Raw genomic sequence first — 23,216 nt, forward strand, 5'->3', positions numbered from 1 at the left:
ACGGCAATCAAATAGGCTGCATCATACGGACAACCGCCACCATCAACGATGAGAAAGTACAGAAGATAGAAAATATGAGGAGCTCCCTCCTAAAGAAGTTTCACCAGATATTCTTGTTCCCGGGCCGGAATGAGAAGGATTACGAAGATCCAGACGAGGACCCGGCAATGAAGAAGATAAACAAACACGCCATGACCAAGTTTAGCGACGCGTTGGCCGCCTAGAAAAATCGAGTGAAAGCAAAGATCAACGACAGGGAAACCTACTCCGAGATTGTAAAGGATAATCCGACAATCACGGAAGAGCAGTTTCCAATATTAAAGGAGGCTTGCGAGGCCGAAGCTGCCACCACCTCGGAACATTGGGAGCCACCACCTCGGAAGCCGTGGTTACGGCGGAAAGAGGTCCAAATGGGCCAAGGAGGACGCGGAAGCCGCGAGTCTGGGCATCCCAGACCCCTTGGCGGATTTCACCGTCCCGCAGGAGCGTGACGTCCTGAGGGCCCGGCACCGTTGGGACCCAGTGAAGAAGGTTTACGAGATAACACCGGTCATTACGGAGTTCATGAGACTGCTGGTAATTTTAGTTTCTGATCAATTCGACTGCACACATTAGTCATATTTGTAAACGATACTTGTGCCTTTTGCAGAGAGAGCTGCACCGGATTGCGGCCGAAAGCGACTCGCCGTCTGAGGCATTGGCGAGGCACAAGTGGGACACTCCATTCAACCGGGCGTTGAACATATTGAAACAACAACCAGTGGATACTCAACCGTCATATGGACGCATTCACGGTGTCGGAGACGGCGCCACGTGGAAGAAGTACTACCGTGAGACCACGGAGGAGAGAAAGGAAAGACGAAGGTTAACTGAAGAAAACATCGACAAGAAGGTTGAGATTGCGGTTGAGAAGAAATCATCTCAGACAGTGGCAACAGCGGTAGCTGCCGCAAAACAGGCGATTGCAGATATATCTACTTCCTTGGTGACAGGCGTTTTCACTTGGACAAGGCAAAATCCAGAAAAAATGCAGAGGACTTTCCCCTTGCTGACTTCTTGGCAGCACCTGCTCCCGCACCGGCTCCCGTACCTGCTCCCGCACCAGCTCCCGCACCGGCTCCCGCACCGAACGTGCTCGGTAGTGCCTCCTCTTTGGCTGAGCTCGACGCCCTCACAGTATCTGTCACACCGGGCCCCTTCAATATAAATGTATAATCTCCAGTTTTCGTTGCCTTTCGGATGTCTCACGTCGCAGACTTTTCTTTGCAGGCTGACGAAAACCCGTGCACCATATTGTACACCATCGGCGAACAGAAGGTGGACGTGGGGAAGGCGACGATAATGGAGCCGAAGGAACCATTGTTCCACAGCCGGCCGATCCCCCCGAACGTCTTCAAGGTTTCCGTGGCCAGTGTCAAACCGGGCCACGAGAATTTGCCTCCTCTAGTACTAGTGGGGGATGACGACGAGACCTCGCGGCGGCTTGATGATTGTTGCAATGGGTGGGTCCTGTTGTGGCCAAAGAGTCTGCTTCGTCTGGAGGCGGCCGGGAGCACACCCACGAGCACGTAGCCTCAGCAAGGTATGAACATCAACACCCCACCTACCCAATTAGCGTCGGGTGTCGGGTTGGGTGATAGCGGACGGGGTAAGCAGGTGGCTCCATTAGTCACTGATGACGTCGCCATGGATGAGGATGAGGATGACGATGGCGCTGAACAGTATGTCTATACTGGCGCCTCCTCAGGGTTTGAGCGTCATGAGTCTGTGCCTGAATTACCGTCTCAACGTATTATTGACGACCTTCTGGTAGTAAAGAAGTCTAGGAAGAGAGCGAGGAAAGGAAAAAAAGCTGATTCTATGATCCAGCCGCCTCAGCAGCCTCGGCTTCAGGACCATGTAGATATCCCGCATGCGGATAAATGGCATATCTCCGGTCAACCAATCCTACCTGCAACAGCGCTACGGGCCAGATTCGGCGATCTAAGGAGACTTCATGATGATGTGCTGCGGGTAGAGAAAGGCCTCATCGCCTCGAAAGATCCAGGATACCCACTCTACGTGGTTAACATTCCGCGGCAAATGTCGTACGTCGACAGCTTCCCCGCGGATAAGTTCTTCCTTCGATTCGATTACATATTCGACATGTTTCACGTGAAGAAGCTGGATTTTACGTTTGTCCGCCTTTATGCCTTGCACATGAACTACATCATTGGGGCTGAGCAGATACGTCATATCTGTGTCGCTGACCCGTACTACATGCACGAGGGCTTCTTGGGAGTCTGTGCAGAGTAGCATGAATACGCGAGGGATTACATCGTCAGTTTCATGCTCGCCAATAAGGACAAGGAGGCGATTCTCATGCCTTATCATCCCGTGTAAGTCATCCGCGCTGCTATCCTTCCTTCGATTTCAATAATTCATTTGCACGATGGAGGCTAATTAATTTGAGGTGTATTTATTTTGCGCAGCGGCGGGCGCGCCGTCCTCATCATCCTCTACCCCCGATTCTCCCACGCTCTTTACTTGGACTCGTCGAAGAACATTCACAAAAAGGATTACACCCACATCCAAGATGTTCTTGACAGTGCTATGTTTTACTACCAAGCAAGGGGTGGAGAGGTTAGGGACATGAAGAGAAGGGGCGGTAGGGCCGCCTTCACCCATAAGACCGACTTCTGCTGCATCCAGCAACCGAACGATTCTCTTAATGATGGATTCTATGTCCTACACCACATGCTGGAGTACAGACCGGATCACCAGAACCTTCACATGTCACCTAGATCTGGCGATGCCCATATTCTGCAATGGGCAAAGGACATAGGAGGTATCGAGGATCATCGACTTCGAGCTGAGTTCTATAACATCCAGCGGGAACATGCCCAAATCATCATGAATGAGGTCGTCGGAAAAACAGGGATGTTCTACGCAGAAGGACAAATGTCGCGGGAAGACGTCCGAACATGGATAGCCACTTAGCGTCTCGACATGAAGCCTTTCACTAAGCTCGAGGACTATCTCCCTGACATGGATGGATGGCACGACATGATGGAGTGATTGTCGATATATGACAATGTGTCCGTTTAGTCCATACTTTCTTTTATGACAAAACTTTTAGTTATGCATGGTGAAACTTTATTTGTGATGTAATTAAACCGTCCTCCTCCTCGACTAGCGAAAATCACTCTAGTTAGGGCATTTTGGGTACGATGAACTTTGTTATTTATGCTTATGATATGTTGTTTCTATTTTTGCCAAGTCTGTCTCTTTCTGTTGCTCAACTATATATGTTGCATATCATCGACTCATGTGACGATGCAGGTGCATAGATCATAGATGACGAAGAAGTGCTACGCAAGGAGTATATATATGACAAGTGGCCGGAGTGTCAGGCCCAGGTGTACCGGTTTTCGGTTTCTGAGCGACAGGCAGTAGTTAGTTTAGGCTCACGCTAATGCGAGAGAGGGATACGAACTCGTGTACTCAAAGTGATAGCAATTCTCGTGTATATCATTGTTTAGATGGATGACGATGTATTTGCAAGTAATCGAGACTTGTATCGCTATTTTCGAGATTGATGACGAGAGACGACTTTGTGTTGGATGATGATTATGATGATGACATGATTTGATGAGACTAATTGTATGTATATGCTATGATTACATTTGTATGTGGATGATATGCTAAAGATTATTGTATAAAGCCTATTCAAATACAAAACAAATACAAAACAAATATGCAGGAAAAAAAACTAATAAAACTAGTAGTAGCGAGGGGGGGGGGGTTTAGCAGTAGCGCGGCCTTACCAGTAGCGCTACCATGTAAAGAGCGCTGCAGATAATATCAGTAGCGCCTTTTCCTAAAGAGCGCTACAGCTATTCATGAATAGCAGTAGCATGGGACAACAGGCGCTACTGCTATACGTTAGCTGTAGCGCCGGTACCCACGCTACTGATAGGCCAAAAACCCGCGCTGCTGCTAGGCTTTTCCCTAGTAGTGCTACCATGAAGCCAAAAACTAAACCTGCAAATTGAAACGCAAAGAAGTCGACGACAGCCCCAATGTCGGAAGATTTGATGGAGCTTCTAATGAAGCGGTGCATGGACTTCATACACACCCAGATGAGGCAAATCCCTGATCAAGTTGCTGAGGTGTCACACCATAACATAATAGTTTACAGTTTGTTCCCTGTTTTAAACCATGCAAGCATTCTTAACTTTATATATCTATTGAAGAGGTTGTTGGAGAAGATGAACAAATCAGGTGTCATGTACAAGCCGGCTGCTGCCGTGCCATCCGTGGACAATGATGTGGATCAAGAAGTGGATTCGTTCGACAATGGTCCATATGAAAAGAAGGAATTCGTGTACAAGGATGACATAGACTCACACGGAGAGCCTGTCATTGACATGACGCAGCCTGATGAAGTGGTTCCCAACCATAAATCCGTACCTGAGGGACTATGTATATATATTTCTATCTATAATTTTCTCCTTCCATTTTTTTACGAGCTGAAATGTTCACACCATTTTGTTTGCCAAACAGAAAACCCCAGCAAAGATGAATGGACACAAGGAAGCTTCACCTATTAAGCGTAATGATGAATGTGGCGCTACACGCGAAAACCCTTGGGTCGTTGGTAATTCTACACAAGCACCTTCATCGGACATAGACATTTGTCCATCTTCTGTTAGCAAGTTAATGGCTAAGGCGAACGGAAAAAAGGGTGCCACAGTTGATAAGGATGAGGAAGTTATGTCCGGTAAGCGGAAGCGGACCGTTCCCAAGAAATTTGAATCCCCCTACGCACTTGAAAAGCCCAGCAGGCGTACCAACCGTGGTCAGAAACGCACCGGTACCCGTTCTGCTAGTAGGGGTATCGTAAATAACTTTCTTGGTTTGTTGTATACTACGAATGCATATGGTCACCATTGTTGACGTTCATATTATTTCATGCAGCTCTCTTTTCTGAAATTGATGAGCCGGAGGGTGTGGCAGATGAGTTGACGCCGGAAATAATTGATGCAGCTATTTCATTTGTCGAGTTAGCTTCTAGCACCGACAAGAATAAGGGGAAGAAAGTTTACTACAGTGAAGGGCATGGCATATCTCTGACATCCGAAAGGATTCGACCGGTACTAAGTCATAGATGGCTGTCGGACGATGTAAGTACTACTTGCATGTTCTGTTATTTAAATTGTCAATAATCTATGTCTCAAATTTCAACATGTAATGCCCTGATATTCTATGAAGGTTATTGATGCTTATATGGGACATTTGGAGCTGAGCGTTGGTCATGATCGTTACCTCTGTCCAGCGTGGAGGTCCAAATTCCTTGTAGATCGTGCTATCGTACGAGACGATCCGTTGTCGTCGAGCTGCAACATGGACAGTGCTCTGTCCAAAGCTGGAGCAGTTAATAGAGTCACACAAGAGTATACTGTGTGTCGGTGTACCAGAGTAGGGGTACCCTAGTATCCTGAACTTGTGCACGGGCAGTCGCAGCATCCCGCGGCAAGGCTTGCCGGGTGACCACCAAGGTCCTCCGTGGTTCCTTTGGAGCCATTCAAGAACAAAGTATCCAAGTTAAGACCCCGGCAAGAGGAGCTTGCCGGGAAGGCCAACCAAGGCACCTCAAGACCCCGGCAAGAGGAGCTTGCCGGGAAGGCCAACCAAGGCACCTCACGACCCCGGCAAGAGGAGCTTGCTGGGAAGGCCACCCAAGGCATCTCAAGGAACTTGCTGCGGCGCGCCACACGTCCCGACAAGGCCCGATGAGCGACAAGCTCCCGGACACGACAAGACGACGACCTCGGCAAGGCGCTTGCCGCGGCAAGCCACCACTCTGTGCCCGCGCTCCAGCACATCCACCAACGTGTCGCTCTGGGACCCTTCCAGGCGTGCGTGGCGGGCGGCTGTGCAGCCAGCGGTGAGCGGTGGCAAGCGGCGCTGACAAGATTGCCATCGTGGCGAGCGGTGGCGTCCCTGACGGTCCCTTTTACACTGTTTAGGCGACGCAGACGGGCATTTAAGGCCCTTGTCCCCTGCCATCAGGGTTAGGTATGATACACTGTAGCAGGTAGCTGTACCTACCGCGGCACCTTTTTCATTTTTACCCTTTGTCTCTGTTGCCACCTGTCGGTGACCCCTTGAGCATATAAAAGGAGGCCCATGCGCAACGTAGGGGGGGGGGTTCGGAGAAACAGAACACTGACGCTCGGTCTCGTTAGCTGCTGGTGTGTACTGTAGCACTCCACGCTCCCGAGCAAGAACTCAATACAAACCACAAAGTAGGATTAGGGTTTTACGCATCCGTGCGGCCCTAACCTGGGTAAACTGCTCGTGTGCTTCGCCTCGATCCGCTCATTGCACGACCTCCGCCCCCGCCGAACCGAAAGGGACTCGGTCCGCCGGTCCCATAGGTGTTCGTGGATTAGTCCCCCGACATCTTTGGCACGCCAGGTAGGGGCTCTTGAGGTTGTGTGAACCAGATCTGGCGTTCACGCGAGCTAGATCTTCATCATCTTCATCGACATGCCGCCGAAGAAGAAGGCTTCGGAAGCGGCTGCTCCGTCCGCCCAGCTACCACCGGAGCAAACGGCTGATGGGGCGGACGCCGGCGGAAGAACGGGCGTCGACGAAGAAGCTCACGGTGCTGCCAGGTCCATGGACAAGGCCGTGCTGCACATCGGCGGCGTAGCCGGCTCCCACAACGACCGGGCGCACTCCAAGACCTCGGCGTCCGTACATGCATCGCGCCCACCTCATGAGGCGCGGGACCGGCAGCGTCACGGTGCTCATAGTACCATGCATTTGCTGGACCAAGATCGAGCTGGTGGATCTCGGAGTGTTCAAGACCACCGTGCACGCCAACCTGCTAGCGCGAGCGAGACACGGTCGCCTGGACGGGATACTGCTCCTTCTAACATAGTTAGAAGTCCGAGCATATCCCACTCCTCGCACCGTTCGCCACCACCACCCGCCACTGCAGCAGAAGCTTTGGTGCGAGCTCAAATGCTCCTAGACTACCCTCCAACAGCAGATAAGATCGACGACTGGAGGGCCACCATCCAGAGTCTCATCGGCTTCGCCAACGGCGACAGTCAACGGCAGCCGAGCACGTCGCAGCCGCGGCAAGTCAGCCAGGCACGAGCCGGCGGTGACAAGACCGGTGGGGGTGCAACTACTGTGCACTCTCCGCCCCGAAGGCCAAGATCGCCGACTCGCCGGATCCACCTCGACCGCGACTCCACCGCTTCATCAGATCCACGAGCTCGTTGAGATCAGCGCCAAGTTCTTCACGAACGACAGCAAGAAGACGCTCGTACTCGCATCGAGCGCCGAACAGAAGCGCGACGTCAATCAGACCATTGCGCTGGGCCCTCTGTCGACATGCATGCGCCAGGGGAACCAGGCGGCTTGCCGTACGCGGTAGGTTGTCCTGCGTTTACTCGTGAGCTGCGGCAAGTCCAGTGGCCCAGCATGAAGAATTTCAAGCCAGACGTACCAGAGAAGTACGACGGCAAGTCGCATCCGTCGGAGTTCCTCAGCATCTACACCATCGCGGTGCATGCTGCCGGGGGACGGGACGACAAGATCCTTGCCAACTACTTCCCGCTGGTGCTCAAGACCAACATCAGGTCCTGGCTCATGCACTTGCCGGACAACTCCATATCCTCCTGGGCAGACCTATGCCATCAGTTTGTCGGCGCCTTTATAGGCGGCCACAAACCTCATGGCCAAGAGAGTGACCTTCATCTGCTCGCCCAAAAGGAAGGAGAGCCCCTGCGCAAGTACATTCAGAGATTCAGCCGTGTACAGCACAACATCCCAGATGTCCACCCTGCCGCGGTCATCAGCTCGTTCCATCAGAACGTGCGTAACCGCAGGATGCGGGAGGAGATGGCGATGTGCAAGATCAGAGACGTCAGTGAGCTGTATGCCCTGGTCGACAAGTGTGCACGTGCTGAAGAAGGGAGGAAACTCCCCGGAGAGAATATAGGAGCAGGAGAATCTGACAGTGAGGATGCTGCCCCGGCAAAGAAAAACCGGCGGCGGAACAGGAAGAAGAAAGGCAAAGATGTGCTAGTCGTTGAGCAGTCCGGCAATGAAGGTGGCACCAAGAAAGCCAAAGTTGGTAGCTCCGGCAAGGAGATTGCCGCATGCACCAACTGCCAGGCTGTGGCGGTCGCCGACAAGCAGGACGGCACCGACAAGCAGTACTGCAAGATTCACCACACCAAGGGCCATGACCTCCAGAGCTGCAAGAAGGTCGAGCAGCTTGTCCAGCAACAAAAGGCTGAGTACGAGCGACGAGACAAGGAGAGGGCCCAAGGAGGCGCTGGAGAATCTGGCAAGAAGCGCGCCGGCCGGGGAGGGCGCCGCGGCAAGGCCAAGCAGTGGCAAGGAGACAGACCTCCCCGCGGCCGCGACAAGGATGAAGACGACGACGACGAAGACATGGATGATGTTGAGACCAGCGAACAGGAGTTCCAGAAAGCCACAGAGGTCTTGTGCGTTGACGGCGGTGCTTCTCTGCATATTTCGCACCGCCAACTCAAGCAGTGGGTGCGGGAAGTCAATGCAGCGGAACCACCTGTCGACTCACGCAAGCTTCTGAAATGGTCCAGCATGCCTATCATCTTTGATATTGAGGACCACCCTGATTGCACAACTGCGGTCGGGTGCTTCCGATGTTGGTTTCACCAACTATCCGCAACCTCAAGGTCACTAAGATGCTAGTTGATGGCGGGGACGGCTTGAATCTGATCTCCTCCACTGACTCCAGAAACTCCAAATCCCTGACAGCGAGTTCGAAGAGACCGGCACATTCCAAGGAATCAACCCGGGAAGGAGTAAGCCGAAGGGGAAGGTCACATTGCCAGTAACATTTGGCAGCGAGCTGAACTTCAGGACTGAGAGGGTCACTTTTGACGTTGCTGATATTCCATTGCCTTACAATGGGATACTTGGCCGTCCAGCACTCGCCAAGTTCATGGCAGCCTCTCACTACGCATACAACATGCTGAAGATGCCAGGCCCGATAAGCGTCATCTCTGTCCCCAGCGACAAGAACGATGCTCTTATCTGCACCGACAAGATCTACCGGCAAGCGGCAGCCGCAACAGACCGCAAGTCACTTGCCGTTGAAGCTCCCAGGGGGAAGAAGAAGACCAAGTCCGGCAAGAGTTCTGATGCCCACTCCGGCAAGCGCACCTTTTCGGAGTGCTGCGCTGCCGTCGAGGACGCACAATCGAGCTCCACCGGCAAGTGTAAGAAGACAATGGCGGCTCCGCCAGAGACAAAGAAGGTGTCCGCCAAGGAGGACGGCACTGGTGGTACCTTCACCATCGGTGCCACTCTCGACCCTAAATAGGAAAGCGCGCTCATTGCTTTCCTGCGGGCGAATGTCGACGTGTTTGCGTGGAAACCGTCTGACGTCCCCGGTGTTCCCAGGAAAGTAATTGAGCACCAGCTTGTCGTTTGTCCTCATGCGCGGCCCGTCAAGCAGAAGGTCAGGAAGCAAGCAGTGGAGCGCCAAGAGTTCATTGCAGAAGAGATCAAGAAGTTGGAAGCAGCAGGCCTTGTCAGAGGAGTGCTCCATCCTACGTGGTTGGCCAATCCTGTAGTCATGCGCAAGGCGAACGGGAAATGGAGACTTTGTATCGATTTTACCGATGTTAACAAAGCTTGTCCCAAAGACCCATTTCCTTTGCCGCGCATTGACCAGATTGTTGACTCCACAGCCGGATGTGATTTTCTTTCATTTCTTGACGCATACTCAGGATACCATCAGATCTTGATGGCAGAAGAGGATGAGGAGAAGACCGCATTCATTACTCCATGTGGCACGTACTGTTTCATACGGATGCCTTTCGGATTAAAAAATGCTGGCTCAACATTTGCAAGAGTAGTCCATGTCGCTCTTGAGCCACAAATACACAGGAATGTGGAAGCCTACATGGATGATATAGTGGTCAAGAGCAAAGACAAGGCAACTCTGATCCAAGATTTAGACGAGACCTTTGCAAATCTACGCAAGATTAGCCTCAAGATCAACCCCGAGAAGTGTGTGTTTGGAGTCCCCTCCGGCAAGCTTCTCGGGTTCTTCGTGTCTCAGCGGGGAATTGAAGCCAATCCTGACAAGATCAAGGCCATTGAGCAGATTGAAGCACCAAAGCGCGTCAAGGATGTACAAAGACTTGCCGGTTGCGTGGCTGCTCTCAGCAGGTTTATCTCTAGGTCTGCTGAGCGCGCCCTGCCATTTTTCAAATTATTGAAAAAGGCAGGTCCAATGAAATGGACTCCGAAAGCGGAGGCTGCGCTGCAAGACTTGAAGAGATACATGTCCTCTCCTCCAATACTTGTCGCACCTAAACCACAAGAGAAGTTGATGCTGTATATAGCAGCAACCAATCAAGTGGTTAGTGCTGCGTTAGTAGCGGAGAGGGAGGTAGATGACGAGCCAACAACCACGGCAGGCACATCCAGCGACAAGTAGGGGGCTTCCCCGAAAAGCTCTGGTCCCGACAAGGATGGATCTGCGCAGACGCGCGAGGAGATACAGAAGAAAATGGTGCAGCGCCCAGTTTATTTTGTCAGTTCCCTTCTGCAGGGGGCTAGGTCAAGGTACTCTGGCGTGCAGAAATTGCTTTTCGGCCTTCTCATGGCCTCGAGAAAGCTGCGCCATTACTTCCAAGCACATGAGATCACAGTTGTCAATCGCTTTCCGCTGAAGAGGATACTACAGAATCCAGAAGCGACAGGCTGGATTGTTGAGTGGGCACTGGAACTGTCAAGCTTTGGCCTCAAGTTTGAGAGTACTTCAACTATTCAAAGCAGAGCATTGGCAGAATTCATAGCAGAATGGACGCCAACACCAGATGAAGAAATTCCAGAAACGAGCATCCCCATCGACGAAGCAAGCAAAGAGTGGCTGATGTACTTTGATGGTGCCTTTTCGCTGCAAGGCGCCAGTGCTGGCGTGCTGCTTGTCGCACCCACCGGAGAGCACCTCAAGTACGTAGTCCAGATGCACTTTCCCAAGGAGCAAGCAACTAACAATACTGCAGAGTATGAAGGCTTGCTTGCCGGTCTCAGGATCGCGGCAGACCTTGGGATCAAGAAGCTCATTGTCAGGGGTGACTCGCAGCTTGTCGTCCACCAAGTGAACAAGAGCTATCAGAGTCCGTTGATGGAAGCCTACGTCGACGAAGTGAGAAAGCTAGAGGAGCAATTTGACGGCCTACAGATGGAGTATGTTCCAAGAGCTCAGAACGCCATTGCCGATGGCCTGTCAAAGTGCGCCGCACTTAAGTTACCTGTGGAACCAGGGATCTATGTGCTCAAGCTGACTCAACCGTCCATAACGCCATCAACTGGACAGAGCAAGAAGAGGAAGTTGATTTCTGGTGACTATTTTCCGGCAGAGCTTCCCGAAGCCGCCGCCAAGAAGGTCCCCAAGATCAACACCAAGAATGCTGAGGAGCAGTCTGCTCCGGCAAAACCTAGGGTTTGTTCCGTTGAAGCAGAGGCTCCCGATAAGTTTTGCTCCGGCAAGCTTGTCGGGGAACGTCAAGCTCCGGCAGAGCCGCAGCTTCTCGCTGTAGAAGCAGATGTTCCCGCAGCAGCTGAGACCAACACCAAGAGCGCTGAGGAGCAGCCTGCTCCGGCAAGCCCTAGGGTTTGTTCCGTTGAAGCACAAACTCCCGACAAGTTTTGCTTCGGCAAGCTTGCCGGGGAGCATCAAGCTCCGGCAGAGCCGCAGGTTCTCGCCGTAGAAGCGGATGTTCCCGCAGCAGCAGATTTGCATTTAGTCCTTGTTGTCGAGCCACAAGCTCCAGCATGGGCGCAGCAGATTGTCCGTTTCCTGCAGACAGGAGAACTTCCCGAAGAGCAAGAAGAAGCGGAAAGAGTAGCCCGGCAGTCAAGTATGTACCAGTTTGTTGACAAGACACTGTACAGAAGAAGACTCAACGGTGTGAAATTGAAGTGTATTCACCGGGAAGACGGACAAAAGCTGTTGGCAGAGATACATGGAGGCATATGTGGTCACTACATTGGCGCAAGAGCACTTGTCGGCAAAGCGTTCCGGCAAGGTTTCTTTTGGCCGACAACCCTCCAAGATGCAACTGCACAACTAACCAAGTGTGAAGCGTGCCAGTTCCATTCCAAGCAGATACACCAACCAGCTCAAGCTCTCCAGACAATCCCTTTATCCTGGCCATTTTCGGTCTGGGGGCTCGACATCCTCGGCCCCTTTCCCCGAGCAATCGGGGGCTTTGAGTACATGTACGTTGCAATCGACAAGTTCACAAAGTGGCCGAAAGTGGAACCAGTGAGGAAGGTGACAGCACAGTCAGCAGTCAAGTTCTTCAGGTCGATTGTTTGCCACTTCAGGATCCCTAACAGGATAATCACCGACAACGGTACGCAAATCACGAGCCGCACCTTCATGCAGTACGTCCAAGATCTTGGCGCCAAGGTCTGCTTCGCTTCTGTTGCTCACCCGAGAAGCAACGGTCAAGCGGAAAGGGCAAATGCTGAAGTGCTGCGCGGGCTCAAGACCATGACTTTCGACAAGCTGCACAAGTGCGGAAGAAACTGGATCGAGGAGCTGCCGGTGGCTCTTTGGTCGATCAGGACGACGCCAAATCGAGCCACTGGCCAGACACCTTTCGCTCTAGTATATGGAGCAGAGGTAGTTCTCCCCACAGAACTCGTATACGGGTCACCTCGAGTGCCCGCTTATGATGAGCTTGAGCAAGAGTAGCTGCGACAAGATGACGCGCTGCTCCTTGAGGAAGACCGTCTTCAGGCTGCTGTACGAGCTGCTCGCTACCAACAAGCTTTGCGCCGCTACCATAGCCGCAAAGTTAATGCCAGAAGTTTCGAGGAAGGCGACCTTGTTCTTAGGCGTGTTCAGTCCGCCAAGAATTCCAACAAGTTGACGCCAAAGTGGGAAGGCCCTTACCGGGTGAAACGAGTCACTAGGCCTGGCGCTGTCCGCCTTGAGACCGAAGATGCCATTCCGGTGAGCAACTCCTGGAATATTGAGCATCTTCGTAAGTTTTACCCATAAGGCGCAGTTGCCGGAACCTGTTCTGGCAACCACCTTTTGTACAAGTCTTGCCGCTGTTGCATGTAATCCTTTGTACAAAGCCGGGCGCAGACCCCGTGCATAAGTAAAGCTCATGTGCTCCGCACATCTTGTCAATTTCATGCTTTCTATTTTTTGCATGTGTTATCTGACACTTTGTGCAGCACCTACTCCCCGGTAAGCAATAACGAGTCGTAAGGCTCCATATCTTTATTTTCTCTTCTTTCATTTTTCTCAAGGAAAGGAAGGTTCCCTCGCCCACAAGTTTGCCGGGGGGAAAGGAGAAGATAATGGTATGGACCAGGCGTCGTTCAAGAAAGTTTCGCCTTACCGGGAAGCAAACGACAGAAAAGCTAAGTTGCCAAAGTTTGAGCAATCAGATTTTTTAATTTTTTAAGTTATCTCCCTTCAACGACCGCACTTTGTATGGAAAACCTGTGCGCGGAGGAACCAACTCGTAGCTAGTTGCGCCCTTACTTTGTTTCGAGTCCGCTCAACAACTTAAGTGAGCTGCGACTAGCTGCGACAAGGTTTCTTGTCGGTAGCAGCACCGCCAGCAGGCTGCTGACGTCCTGCACTCAGCGCTCGTGGCCAAGGTGCCTGCACCGGCAAGTTCCCTAAAAGCGTAGGGCAAAAACATACAAAGGGAGGAATCAAGTAAAGGGAATAACATTGCAATCATTACCCAGAATAGAGTTATATCACGAAGATAGCTTGTCGTGGCTCTAACGGATTGTTTTCATAACATGATAAACAACGACAAGGAAAGAAGAAACAGGCGGCCTAGTCTACGCGATCGCCTTCGATCCTCTTGATCCCGCTCACCTTGTCCACAATGGGTGCGACAAGGGTCTTGAGCGCCTCCAGATCAGCATCTAGCGGCAGGGTCTTGAGGACGTTGGTGAAGTTGAGGCCCGGATTGCGGAAGGCCACCTTCACTAACACTTTCTGAAGAGCTCCCGCACAGATCTTGCGCGACTCGTCGGCCAGCTGCTTTGGGATCTTCTCCCGGAGCCGCTGAAGGGCCGTCGCCACGCCTTTGAAAAACAAGATGAGCTTGGCGCTGGGTTGGAGGTTCTCGTCGGAGGGATACCCGAGATCCTCCATCCCCAGTTGCGCCAACTCCCTGTCAATGTCTGTGGCAGCATTCACAAGGCTCTCCATCCAGTGCTCCACAGTCTCCCTGAAAACATTCTGGGTGGTGGCAACACTCTCCAGCAGCGCCTTGTCGGCCTTGATCTCTTCTTTCAAGGCCGCCTCATGTTCCTTGGCGCCGTCCAGCGTCTTGGTCAAAGTAGTCAGCTCCAACTCGAGATCCGCGTTGGAGTCCTTGGCGGCGCTGAGCTCTTTGCCCTTCTCGGCGAGATCGGCCTCCAGCTGCGCCACCTTCGCCTCCAGCTCCTTCTTGGCGGCTTCGGCGGCTGCGGCAGCATCCTCCGCTTGCTTGAGGGCTCCGCCGAATGTTCGCTCGCGCGCGGCAAGCTCCTCCTCGTGGGCGTCAAGGTTGACCTTCCGCTGCGCCAGCTCGCCTTCCTGCGCAGACAGCTTCTCAGCGGCAAGCCGCTGTTGCTCTCTGACTTCAGCCTTCTCGAGGAGGAAGGCCTTCTGCGCTTCGGCGAGCTGCTCCCGCTCCTTCGCCAGGGACCGGAGGGCTTCTTGGTGGAAACCCCCGAGCTACTCCGCGCGCTTCTCGATGTCTGCTCCCGCCTTCGCGACATGCGCCTCGCGGGATTCCATCTTGGCTTGCCGCGCGCGGTAGAGCGACAACAACTTCCGCAACAGCCGCTCTTCCTAGGGCTCGTTGCTGCTACTGCTCAGCGCGTCAACCAGCGTCAGCCCAGCAGAGGCGAGCACCTCCCTGTCGAAGATCTCTCCCTCGACCGGCGCCCTGGAGCTTGACGCCCAGGGGAGGTTGATGAAGACGCCATCACCGGCCTTCAAGTAGACGCCTGGCTGGGGCTCTTCGGAGCCTGGCGCTGCGGCAGCGGCGGACGGGTCAGCGGTCGACGTAGCGCCCGGCGCTCCTGCGGCCTCAGGGCCGTCAGTGCGATCGCCAGACCCCTCGCCAGTTGCTGCGGCGGCAGCCTTGGCGGCCTCGGCGCCGGCGGGATCGCCAGCACTGGCTGCTTCGTCAGCGGCAACCTCAGTCTCCATCTGCTCCGCAGCAGATGGGTCTGACGGCCGGAAAAGGGAGAAGAGTCAAGCAAAAACCCAAGAATATCAAAAGAAGAAGAACCCAAGGGAAGTTTCGAAGCAAGAGGATTACCTGTACCGGGTTCTCAAGTCGTGGTCTCCGCCGTCGGGGGGCCGCTAGTGCTGTCCCTTGCCGGAGAACTCTCCCTTGCCGGAGACTTCTCCCTTACCGGAAACCTCTCCCTTGCCGGAGGACTCTCCCTTGGCTCCTGGTGGGGCTGCTCTGCTCCTACACAGACCTGCAGTCAGATATCAGCAAAGACAAAGTATCCATGCGCGCCTCACAGCGGAAAGCGAACCAGATACTTACGCTGGGGGCTGCTCTGGACAAAAGTTGCCGGGTTCGGCAAGGTTGTCTCGGGTGCACCCCCTGCTGTCGCCGTGGGTTCATCCTCGATGATAATCACCGGGGCCTTGGCTCTCTTCGCTGCTCTCTGGGCCAGAGTCCTGAAAAGGAATAAGTTCAGAGTAAAGCAAGTGAGATACAAGACAAAACAACAAGGATTGAAGAACTACAAGTACAACAAGAGGATCTTACTCTTCTTCTTCTTCCTCGTCGGAGCTGAACGCGGAGAAGTCGAAGTCCGGCTCATGTCCGGCGCGAGGAGGCAGAGGAGTGGCTTCCCTTGACCGCTTGGCGGGAACAGTGGCGGTGGTCTGCGACGACCCCGCTCCAGCTGTCGTCGCGGCATGAGAAACGGCAGGAGGAGAAGCAGTGGTCCGGGAGGACCCCGCTCCAGTTACCGCTGCAGCGTGAGATGCTCCCGCGGCAACGGTGCTTGCCGCGGTGGAGCGTGTCGCGCGGCGCGGCGGCTGTTGACTCGTCTGCCGCTCCGCTACCTCCCCGGCCTTGCGGAGACGCCTTCTTGGTGGAGATGGAGGCTCTGATTGCGGCGAGCTGTCCGAAGATGAGGTGGAAGACGAGTTGATCTCCAGCGAGCCGCTCGTATCCTTGGCGGGCTCGCTCGACCCGGCGCCATGCCCGGCAAGTTCTTTCTCGCCGACGCGCTCCTCTCGCTCGGCACGGCTTCCCGCCTCTGCTGCATCTGCCTCCTCCATGGTGAATCCAAATTCGCCCGCGGCTGCGGCTGCCGCTGCCTCTTCCAGCCTGGTGGCGATGCGTGTCATCTCCTCGTCGGTGGTGTCGCGGGTGAGGCTGTCCTTCTCGTCGGGGCGGATCGCCACTTCTACCAAGCCATCGAAGAATTGCTGCATGACGTTTACCGCAGGCTCTTGCCAATTTGGGACAATCCCGTGCGAGTCACACTGTGGCATCATTGCCCGGATGTGGTCCAGCGAGGAATTGTAGCACAGCGGAACGACACCCCCCGGCAACCTGAAGACTTCGGGATGTTGGGGTCGTACTTGAACAGCTCCTGGAGCATCGCGTTGAGCTCCAGGACAGTGAAGTTGAAGTTGAGGCCCGGGCGCAGCCTCATGATATCTGCCGCATTCTTGAACTCCCAGGTGGGCCTCCCCCATTCCTGCAGGGGGGCGATGCGGCGGCGAAGGAAATCTGCGCCAACAGCGCCTACAGTGAGCCCGGCAAGCCTGAGGCGCAAGATCTGGGTGACAGCAATCTTCAGCCTGTCGTCTTCCTGGGCCACGTTACTCCAATCGCTGCCGCGTTCTACTAGGGTTTGGCGCCGGGTGGTAAACGGCTGCGGGTTTTCCTCGTCAATCCAGCACCAGTCTGCCCTCCATTCATCCCACTTGCCGCGGAACTCTCCCTCCAGATAAGTCTTCTTCTTGCCGGCCCTTGAGATCCAGGCGATTCCGCTGGATAAAGGCTCTCCTCTCTCTACTCGGGGTATAAAGAAATGGTGAAAGCGGGCTACATTGGGATGGACTCCGACAAAGTTTTCGCAGAGATGCGTGAAAACTGCCATGGTCAGAACGGCATTGGGGGTGAAGTCAAGGAGGTGGAACCCGTAGGTGTTCATGATATCGCAGAAGAATTCAGAGAAGGGCGGGCAGAGCCCGCAGTAGAAGAACAAGGCAAAGAAAGGGTATCCGTTCGGAGCCTTCTTCCAAGCGGCGGCGGGAAGTACCTTCGTGCGCGGGTGCGCCCGCGTCTCCGTCGACCAGAAGAGGTAGTAGTTCTCCCTCAGCTCCTTCGTGGCAAGCTTGGGGGGAAGACTGCCCGCTCCTTTCGCAGCACCGCAAGCCGCTGCGCCTCGGTCGACTTCACAACCTTCCCCTTGTCGGCTTTCGGAGCCATGGCGGAAGGGGTGGAGGAGGTCGACGGCGTTGCTGGTGCTGGTGGCGATGGGGGGCGGGGCGCCGCTCTCATTTCAGCTTTGGGAAGACGAGGGAGCGGCGGAGATTTCTGAGATTGGAGTAGCAACCGGCGAATGGGTGAACTGCCCCTGTTTCCCCAGCTTATAAGGAGGGAGGGGGCGGACGTTCCGCATTTCCGAATAAAGAAACCCCCCACGATCTCTCCCACGACGCCGCATTCAACGCATGCCGTTCGGGTAGGGCGTGGTGGATGCGGAGAGAGATACGGTGTAACCTAGGCCGCGCGTGCCCGTGCCCTGTTTTGGGCCTGGCCCAACAGCGCTCGGCACCGTGTATGGCCCAGGCCCGGGGGCTCCTGTCGGTGTACTAGAGTAGGGGTACCCTAGTATCCCGAACTTGTGCACGGGCAGTCGCAGCATCCCGCGGCAAGGCTTGCCGGGTGACCGCCAAGGTCCTCCGTGGTTCCTTTGGAGCCATTCAAGAACAAAGTATCCAAGTCAAGACCCCGGCAAGAGGAGCTTGCCGGGAAGGCCAACCAAGGCACCTCAAGACCCCGGCAAGAGGAGCTTGCCGGGAAGGCCAACCAAGGCACCTCAAGACCCCGGCAAGAGGAGCTTGCCTGGAAGGCCACCCAAGGCATCTCAAGGAACTTGCCGCGGCGCGCCACACGTCCCGACAAGGCCCGGTGAGCGACAAGCTCCCGGACGCGACAAGACGACGACCGTGGCAAGGCACTTGCCGCGGCAAGCCACCACTCTGTGCCCGCGCTCCAGCACATCCACCAACGTGTCGCTCTGGGACCCTTCCAGGCGTGCGTGGCGGGCGGCTGTGCAGCCAGCGGTGAGCGGTGGCAAGCGGCGCTGACAAGATTGCCATCGTGGCGAGCGGTGGCGTCCCTGACGGTCCCTTTTACACTGTTTAGGCGATGCAGACGGGCATTTAAGGCCCTTGTCCCTGCCGTCAGGGTTAGGTATGATACACTGTAGCAGGTAGCTGTACCTACCGCGGCACCTTTTTCATTTTTACCCTTTGTCTCCGTTGCCACCTGTCGGTGACCCCTTGAGCATATAAAAGGAGGCCCATGCGCAACGTAGGGGGGGGGGTCGGAGAAACAGAACACTGACGCTCGGTCTCGTTAGCTGCTGGTGTGTACTGTAGCAATCCGCGCTCCCGAGCAAGAACTCAATACAAACCACAAAGTAGGAGTAGGGTTTTACGCATCCGTGCGACCCGAACCTGGGTAAACTGCTCGTGTGCTTCGCCTCGATCCGCTCTTTGCACGACCTCCGCCCCCGCCGAACCGAAAGGGACTCGGTCCGCCGGTCCCATAGGTGTTCGTGGATTAGTCCCCCGACACTGTGCGTGATAAGGTTTGTTATGTTTGTAATTCTTCACTTCAGGACATTTCATCTAGTATTTCTTTTGATCCATAATGGTTTTTTGCACTATAGACGTATATCGCGCTGAATATCGAAAATGCCCACTGGATGACCGTGGTCATGCACATGATCAAGAAAGAATTCTAAGTTCTCGATTCACTCTATCCTCTAGAGCTGACAGAAAAGACTGTGAAAGCACTGGTAATATAACCAACATTTGTACCATTGGTCTTCCATGTTGTTTATGATTCTTCTTTAACACTATCCTCTTTATAGCGAATGGCTATAGCAAATGATATGCGCCAAGCAAATCTTATTACACCAGGGAAATATCCGGACGTAAGTAAGTGGCCTATCAACGAGTATGACATGCCACAGCAAGAGGATGGGTGAGTTAGTAGGACATCTTGCACATTCAAACAACAATACACATGTTCGTATTGCCCACCGCTAATGTTTGCATATATACCAGGAACTCTTGTGGCCTTTTTGTCACAGAATGTCTACAGCATTGGGACGGCGACCGATTGACCCGCGATTTTTCACAGGTATGCTGTTATTTACGTTTTTAGAGTAGCTACTATGGTCTTGTACAAAATTCGGTTCATGTAACCTGTATGTCATTTTTTGCAGGCCAGCGTTGACGCAAGGAGAAGACGTTTCGTCGCCAAGTTGATTAGGCCACCTTCGAACACGATGAAGTGTGTGAAGAACAAAATTCGCGAAATCGGAAGGAAAAGGCGCGCCTGAAGAATTCTTCCAGCTTGCAAGCGTCAAGTTTTAGTGCTTTGGATTTAGTCCGATCGAAGGTTTCGACGGCATGATTATCTTACGGTTTCTATCATTTTTATGTAATAAACAGGGCATCTCGAATATTGTGACACATACATGTGTATGTGTCTTTCAAACAATAGGCTCGTACTAGACAATTCGGTCATACAATTAGCTCAGAGAAGACAATTTGGTTGTACCAATAAACTTTTTTCTTCAACTATCAATATTTTTCTCGTTCACCAATTTTTTCTAATTGTATTTATCACATTCATAGTATTCGCATTCTATTTTTCTCTTCAACTACTCTCCGAAGTTTCATATTAAAATTTTCACATTCTTTACTTTTTTTAAAACTCTATCAAACTTTAGCCTTCTGCCCTAGCTATCTGCATGTCATCATCTTGCATAATCTCCTGGTAATTCCCCCTCATCACATTATTATGAAAAGTACTCATGTTAAATATGTAAATATATCGAGGCACAACATATTACACAGATGAAAATTAGTCATGTCAGCTCGTTGGCTCTATCGCGTGTTATCAGGCATCATGTTTTTCTATTTTGTTTCACAAGCCCGTCGTTTTTTTATTTTACGTACAATTTACTTTTGGGACGTTATTAATTGAGGGATGGAACGATGAGTGAGCCCAGTCGGAATTTCAGGTGCGGTTGTAAATTACACGTGCATGCATGGCTGGGTTTGTTGCATTATCAAAGGAATAGTTGGGCCATCATATGAATACATGGAAACAACGACTGTGGTTGATTTTGGCTATGAGTGGTTCCCCTTTTCTCGTTTCCCTTCCAAATCCCTTGCCCTCTCTCTCCATTTGCGCCTCCAAATCTCCACGGCGAAAGCATGACAGCGAGCTGGGCGGCGGGCGGCGGCGACTGCGGCGAGAAGAGCGGTGGCGACCGCAAGTTAGGTCGAACCATGGGTCCTGGAAGCAGGTGGGGCGGATTCAGTGGAACAGTAGGCAGCGGCGGCGGATCGAGTGGAACAGGGGAGGGCGGTTTCGTGGGCGGCGGAGGGCCGGGAGAACCGACGGCTAGGGTTTCTTCAGTGCTACACTTTGGTGGCAAAAAAGTAAGTTCTTTACCGTTGTTCTTTACATCACAGCATTGTCGCCCACAAATCATGACCAATGGCCCTTACAAGCTCCATCTATTTGGTCATCAGGAAACTATGGGTGGTCGTATGTGCATAAATGCAGACAATTTTGACAGCGCATTAGTGGGTTGTGTGTTTGAGGTTAGTGTACTGAGCATGATCTTCAATCTAGTACTGCTACTGCGGTCAAGCTGCAAAAAAGTTCAGTGTTTAACGTTTGCAGTGACAAGTTCAATTATAAATTGACTTGAATTGCTCATGATTTATTTAGGATGATATCACTCCGGAGTATGTTGAATGGGTTGATGGGGATTGGGATAGCAAAGCAAAGTCAGTCATTAAGTATCTTGCCATGAAGAACAAGAAACTGGAGACTAAGATTACAGAATGTGAAGCTGAAATTAAAAGGAATGAGAAAGAAAAGAGGGCAATGGTTAAGATGCACAAGGAAATATTGCTCCATAGGGATAGGATTTTAGGATTTGGAGTTCTTCTGTATCTTGGCCTGCTTGCCACTATGATTGCTGTGATAGTTACCAAGTAGATTGTTCATAAAGTTATTGACATCATTGTAGTTGACATGATGAAATCCTGATGAATTATTTGCTATTTAGTTTATGGGCAAAGTGTAATAGCAGCAGAAATAACATGGGGCCATCATGATTGGTAGACAATGCACTTTTGGCATGTTCTACATTTGGCAGACACCGCACTTTTGTCATGTTCTATATTTGGTAAGTGATGCACATGGGCACATCACATAGCAACACAACTGATTTGTGCAGCAGCCCACTTCATTGTCTTGTTGCAACATAGGAGCAACATCTAGCAGCAGGTACACCTTTGATTTTTCACTGAAGCAAAACAACAGTACATATTCAATATTTTGAAATTTAACTGAACTTCAGTTCTTTAGCCACAAAGAACCCGACCAAACCGTACCGATTGCAAAACTTATATAATTACGTGGAGAAAAGCACACCCAACCAACATCAAGCCCAATTTTTTTTTGATCAAAGAAGGGATAGCCCCTTCCGATTTTCATTACTGAAAACCACCAAAGTTCACAACCAAGTTCAGTCTAAAAAGAGAAGGACTAAAACGCTACCAGCATGACATCGCAACATCCCAGAAGGCCAACACAGGCCAGCCAAACCGCGCAATGACCCAAACAAGTTTACAAGCGACGACACAATCCACCCTACATTGATCATTATTACATCAAAAGCAACCATGGAGCTGAAGGAGCCCAGCAGCAACTAGGAGAACAACAAACTTATATGCTTAAACATATAACATCATACCTAAGATATCCAACAGCTTCCTCCTCCTTCAGCAATTGTGCCCATCTTCACTTCTTTTGAAATTTGAGGCGGCATGAGCGGCGCACCACACACGGAGAAGCCTTCTTCTTGACTGCCGTCCTGTTCGACAGCTGCGCCACCTGATCATGAGCCACCTGGTCCTGGGCCACCTCCTCTTCTTCCACCTTCACTATGTCAAGGTGGAGGGGAAGGAGCTCGACGTCGATGGGCATTGTGTTGCCACCCTCGACGGCGACCGGCGCTACCATCTGCACGGCGTCCTCCTCGCCTTCCTCAGGTTCATCATGGATGAGCAGTACCTCGTCCACGTCGTCCTCCACGACGTCAGAGCCCAACGGCAGGGCTGGCTTCGGCACGTGGCGGACCTAGTAGTCCGGGCTCACGGGCGCAGGGAGAGCGAGCTCGACGTCGACGCGCTCCGCCCTCGACGTGATGCGTGCTGGATCTGGCCGCAGCGTCATGGTGGTGGAGCGGTACATCCACCACCTTGTTCGCTGAACAGGGGAGTCGCTCATCGTGGCCTCTCGCATTGCCCAGACGAGGAGGAGAGCCGGCGGGACGCCGCAGCCGTAGGGGAAGGTGCGCTTCTTCTTAGTGTCGGTGAGGACTTTGACGAGGCCACGCGCGTGGTTCACCAACATCTCCATGGTGGGGAACCAGCCGCACACCTCCGCCAACTGGGAGCGCCTCCCCTCGTCATCGCCGGCGAGCTCCATCATCGCTCTCTGCCAGCCGAGGCTTTTCTCCATGGAGGCGGCTGCAGCGGTCGCCGGCGGGGTTTTTTTCGATGTACTGTAGGTGGGGATAAGGGGAGTTCGAACCGGCGCGCGAGGTAGGTAGGTGAATGTGTGGTGGGGATTGGGAAGTAACTTATTTAATGGCAGTTAGGACGTGGGGAGGGAAAATGTACAATATTCATTCTACCTCCCGCCCCGGTCACTGGCTTCCAATCCATTATTATGGCATATGATATTTTTTTGCGAGAAAATATTATTCCATCTCATTGTTCTACTGTAGTCAATAAAAAACACAGTGGTTTAATGCCGCCCCGGTCACTGGTTTAATGTTGTACCTGATGTAATCAGGACCATCAT

Source organism: Triticum urartu, chromosome 7A, assembly GCF_056163025.1.
Source record: "Triticum urartu cultivar PI428250 chromosome 7A, HENAU_Tu73, whole genome shotgun sequence".
NCBI classification, from domain to species: domain Eukaryota; kingdom Viridiplantae; phylum Streptophyta; class Magnoliopsida; order Poales; family Poaceae; genus Triticum; species Triticum urartu.